We start from the raw sequence: 6,000 nt of genomic DNA, 5'->3' as shown, positions 1-6,000 counted from the left end.
TATGTTTTACGAAATATTTCAATACGGTTTACTTCCCAAAAAACTTAATCATTTAAGTTTTTATTCTGTTAATATTTTTTGAAACTTAATTTTGAAAATTTAAGTTACGATATACACATTCGTATATTCATATATACGAATTATTGTTGCTAAATTTCCAGCAAAACATTCCAAATCAAACTCATGAGGTAATTGCACATAAGATTGAAAGTATATACTTTAGGAGGTCAGCCCTCCGTTACACAATTTCATTACAATTAGATAATTAATAGGTAAAAGTATTTTTGGATCATCTGCACGTGTTGTCGTACTAGTTAAAACAAAGGCAGATAGAAAGAATTGCCAATGTGCAAATTTAATCACTAACTATTTGTACCGCTTTATGACTATTTATACCATCAAACTTTATGAAATAGAAATTTAAATTAGTGACATCTTCTAGAAGATCCATCGCACACTACCAGGTTACTACTAAGGTTGCTTATATTTCTAAATCATGCTTTCGACCATTCATTTCTTGGGATATGGTGCGGAGTTTTCTATTAAGTCAATCATAATATTTCTTTTCTCAAACATGAAACCGTATTATACATTTACAAAAAATAAAATATTGTTTTTTTCTGTTTTCAAAATCCGTTTCTTCTTTGCTACATTTATCTATTTATTTTTTAAATGTTATAGCAGATTTTATGTTTGGCAATCGGCACTAAATCACCAATACTACAAACTGTAATTTATGAAAATTATTTGCTGAAATAAGAAAAAACTATAACTGAGATATATTTTTTAAAATTTTATAATATATTTCTGCCATTTCATTCAATCCTAAAATTTTTATTCTTATTTTTTGAGCTTCATCTTCAAACAGAAGTTCAAGCTACAATCTTTTTAATATTTCGCATATGGCAATAGATAAAAATAATATAATTTGTGTGCAGACCCCCAAAACGGCCCCTGAGAAAATACCATAAACTTAGAGTACCATAAATCACAATTTTTACAGTATTTTTCTACGATTTGCTCCCAAAAAACTTTGATAAGAAAAGAGAAATAAAAGTTCCCATTTCCTTGAAAATCTCCACTTTTGCAGGTGTAGAGAAATGGAACAAAAGCAAATAAAAGAATGAATGAATTATTCAAAGGAGAATTTCTTTTACCTTACTCCGAAACTTTTCACTTTAAAAGGAAAGTTAAAAAATGATAGTGTCAACATTGAAAGCTAAATTGCTACAGAATAAGTTATCTTAAAGTTACCGTCATAACACTAAATGAAACCGAATGTTACTAAGTTATATTTATAAGGTTCTTCATTCCTTAGCGAATGAATCTGGAATTTAAAAAAAAAAGTGAAATATTTATGCCCTGTTTTATTAAAATGCAAATTTGAGTTGATTGGAATGTAGTTTTATATTTTATAAACACATTTTTTGTCCCATGCACGTTATTTATTTTCAGGTCACTTTTTACTTCCTTTTTCAAAAAAGGAAGTATTGTATTCGCGAAAAAAATTTCACTCAAAAATTGGCCTTTCTTTCCATTTTTCTCACCCCCGAATGAATGTTGAGTTTTTTTTTTCTTTTTTTCGACCCGATCTTACGTGGATATATGCCTTAGAACGTACAGACACCAGAAATGTCCATTTTGACGATCCCCGAGTTAATTACAACGAATTTTCTCGTGACGTCCGTATGTACGTATGTATGTGCGTATGTGTGTATGTATCTCGCATAACTCAAAAACGCTATGGTCCTAGAAAGTTGAAATTTGATACATAGACTCCTAGTGGGGTTTAGTTGTGCACCTTCTCTTTTGGTTGCATTTGGATGTTCCTAAGGGGGTTTTTTGCCCCTTTTTGTGGGGAAACCATTGTTAATTTCGATGAAACTCAAGTTGTGTTATAATTTGTCGGACACTGGGCGATATATCGCCAGTCTTTTGGTCGCCAACTTGGCGACAAATTTGGCAATTTTGTTTTCTTTTTTTTTAAACTTTGGTTTCAATTTGGCCACTGTTAATGATATTTAGAGAGTAAACAATTGAATCACATTAAATTGCCAATAATTGGGAAATTACATTGAATTGGAGTAAAAGGAAGTCATGTGATGCACACATCAGCTCGTTTGGTTAGTGTTTGTGAAGCAGTTATTTCAAGTAAACTCTCGCAAATTTAAACTGTCTGAATTGAGGCTTTTTGAGAACCAAAGTATAGCTAGCTTGCAACTATAATTTAAGCTACTATTTTAACACATAAAAATTAGGCATTACTTTTAAAGCTTAGAGAATTCGTATTGAAAATATTTTATACTATAAAAATAAAATTACTGTACAGAGTATGTAATAGATAAATACATCTGTACGGTAAGGTAAAAGAAAAAATAACAAAGTTCAGTCACACATATTTGCAGATAACTACAGACATGTGTTTCGAAGAGTTAAGGAACCCTTTTTTAAATGCAAAGAAGTGAGTTTTTGAACGCAAAGACATTTGATAAAAGCGTATTATATAGGATGTCTTTCTATACAAAAGCTCACTATTTGTATTAAAAAATTGTTTCTTTGAACTGCAGCTATCTGCAAATTTGTGCGACTGAAAAAATATTTTTTTATTTTCCTTTTATACAGCCTATATATCAAAATTCATAGAAATACCGTTGAAAGATGACATTCTCTTGGAATGTAATATTGGAACTTAAGCAAAACAGGGGAAAATGGAATACACAAAATGTAAGGAACGACGGTCTCGTTTCTTTTTTTCTTTTTAAACTTATTTTAAGGAACGGCATAGATTCGGACACTAATAAAGAGAAAGCTACTTTATACTCTTAGTTTTTGAACTATAAAGAAACAAATAGTTTATTTTCATTCTATTTTATGTTTACCTCGTAATTAAAAGAACACTGGAATTGTAAGGCAATTTTATGCTCTTTCAAGAGAGACAACTTGGTTTTATATATAACTACAGTTGCGCTTTGAAAAGCTAAACAAAAGCTCAGTTTTAAAAAAAGAAATTTAAAGTGCTCGTTTTTTTTTTTTTCTTTTCTCTTAATTTTTTATTTTAGATTATATAATGAACAACATTTATTGTTTTCTTGATACATACAGAAATGCATATCATGAAGTCAACTTATCACAATGAACATTGTTATATTACAGAACTCATATAAGAATCTAGATTTCTATGTAGTAGTGGAAGCTTAGTTGTATAATAACAGAAGAATAATGAAAGCACAAAGCAGCTCGAGCCTACACTTTGAAAGAGACTCTAAGCTTGAAATAATTAGAATAATTAAATACTAATAATAATATTCTCTATTATTTAAAAAAAACATTGAAGAGTAAAGTAGCCAGTTAAAGAAGAAAGAGCTTTAAAACTTTGCATCTATTCTTATTACGATTTGTATTTATCACATTTAGAAAAATATTAGTATGAAGGTCATTCATGGCATTTTTACTACATCGGAAATTTGCTACATCGGAAAGAGGTTCTCTCACCAAGTTTTAAGCAGTGAGTTCTTCATTTTTTCCCCGGGAGTTATTCCGTTCTTCGATTTTTAACTTCCGAGCTAATAACTCCAATTTCTTTTTGGTCAAGGCTTAAACATGTCAAATAACGGTCTGGATATTTGGCATACAAATCTTAATTTTTAGACTAGATTGTACGATATCTGTAGGAATATGCAGTATAATACAGAGATCTCAACGTCCGTACGTAAGCAGTCTCAGTAATAAATGTAAAAAAAAAAAAATAATAATTTATTAATATTTTAAATGAAACACATTGTGACTAATTACACTGGGCCGTCATGTCAAAGGAAGTTGAATTAAAAATTGGGACGTTGAGATAAAAAGAGGGATGTTGAATTAAAATTGGGGGTGAATATAAGAAAAAATAAAATATCATTATTTCAAAATGATTTTTTTAGTGTTATTAGCTGAACAAAGTGAAACTTCGTAATAAATCAAGTTCACTATTCTACTCCCCGAAGCAGAGATCATTGAAATTATATTGACTGCGAAATATTAAAAAATAATTTTTTTGGCAGTCTGTGACTTGCTACATATCATTCTTCATTAAAGGAGAGAGCAATAACCTCCATAACACCAGTTCGGGTTAAGCTGTAAAACAAATTCACATAGCGACAAGCACTGTAAGAAATTTTTTCAATCGAATTTGAATTAAAAGCTGAAAAAAAGAAAGATTCTTACTCGTCACATTAATTAAGCATGTTATTACATTTTCATTTTAGTTTTCAAAGAAACAGCTTACTACTTTTTTCAAGCTAGATTTTATAACGATTTTAATTAATATTGTTTTCATTTTGATTTAATTGACTTTTATTCATTCAGTTTGTTTGTTAAGTAGCATTTCATGTTCTTCTATTTGTTGGCTTATGTTTTATGAACAAATTTCTATTAATTTACCTTAGGAAATATTTGAGACTTAGCATGCTGTACTAGAAAGTTACCTCTTAGCCAGGGGCGCCGACTTGCAAAAATTATTGGGGGGGCTGGACATCACCGGGGGTTTAGGGTGTTATGTAATCCCTCGGAGGTCCCCCACTCCAAATAAAGTTCAGATTTTTGTGCCTTGAAAATGCCATATTTTCTAGTGTGTATAATTTTAACAAATAAACAGTATGTGACACGGCGTTTTCGAAGTAAAAGAATCTAAAAATTGGTTTACAAATTTTCTGGTTCAACTTTTAAAGCATATCACTTGTCTTAGTAAGAGATTTTTTTGTTCTATTTTATGGGGAGCCGTGCAGTGCCGTAGCTAAGCATTGATATTATAAGGTAGGAAGAACACTAGACTTGAATGGAAAGGCATTCCCAGAGACGCAGACTTTTTAAAAAATGGGGGGAGGGGGGTAACCGGGGGAAATTTTCTAAATTTGAGATGAAAAAAAGTTTTTTTAAAGTATTTTAAAGTCATATAATCAACATTAGAACCCCAAAAACTCGACAAGCCTGACACATATTTTTTGGCTTTGAAAAAAGGAAAAAATAAATACAAATACGCACAGTATTTTCGTAAAAAGGTAATTTAATTTACGCATGTTTTTTTTTAAGACCAGTTTTTTCATTAGTTATACCGGCTAACATATTCAAGTGTAAACGCACTCTCTCAATGTCTAGGTTGTTTTTGAAAACTCAATTGATTTTTCAAAATTTGTTTCACCTCTGTTTAATAAAAGCAAGCACTCTTGTTCAACTGCAATGATCTGTGCGAGACAAGTTGATGTAAACCGCCCAATAATGCAAGATTGCACCATTTCACAAACTTCAAAGTAAAGTGCCTTTGGGATTTTGAAAGCATGCGGTGAGCTGGCTTCGTTGTTTTCATACTTTGGTATACGTCGATTCCGAGGAAGCGAAGGATCATCATTTTGTGAAGGTTTTTCTTTTAAACACAATTCCCAAAAGTACTCAAAACTATCACGCCTCCCATTTAATATACAAATCAAATCCTCATATAATTTTTCCAGATCAGCAACACTTAGATGAGCTCGCCGCAGCGCTGCCCACCGGCAACGGATTTGACCCGTAAGTTCGCGCACTGGGACAAATTTTAAGTGTGCTTGCAGCACTATAACACCATCATTATTCACACTACTCCTTTTCAGTTAACCTGCTTACTACCGTAATAATTATTTGTTTTAACTCATTACTGAATGTATTTTACAAGGTAAACTATTTTCAAACAAGGAAAATAAAAGATAAATTTATGAGTTTAGAAAACATAATATAACTAATACTTTTCTTGATTTATTGGGGGGGCTCTGCCCCCTCAAAAAAACTTTTGAGGGGGCTCGGGCCCCCTCAGGCCCCATGGAGTCGGCGCCACTGCTCTTAGCCAACTTTACCGTAGAAGTCCAAGAAAGAAAATGCAACGCATTAGAGAAGCCAAAATAAATAAAAATATCCTATATATTATATAAATATAAATATATGAAAGAAAATTTGAAAAATTCAAACTTTAAAGAAAGTTCTTGAGATGGA

This window comes from Uloborus diversus, chromosome 1, assembly GCF_026930045.1.
Source record: "Uloborus diversus isolate 005 chromosome 1, Udiv.v.3.1, whole genome shotgun sequence".
NCBI classification, from domain to species: domain Eukaryota; kingdom Metazoa; phylum Arthropoda; class Arachnida; order Araneae; family Uloboridae; genus Uloborus; species Uloborus diversus.
The sequence above is the reverse complement of the archived record's forward strand: the minus strand, read 5'-3'. Positions refer to the sequence as shown.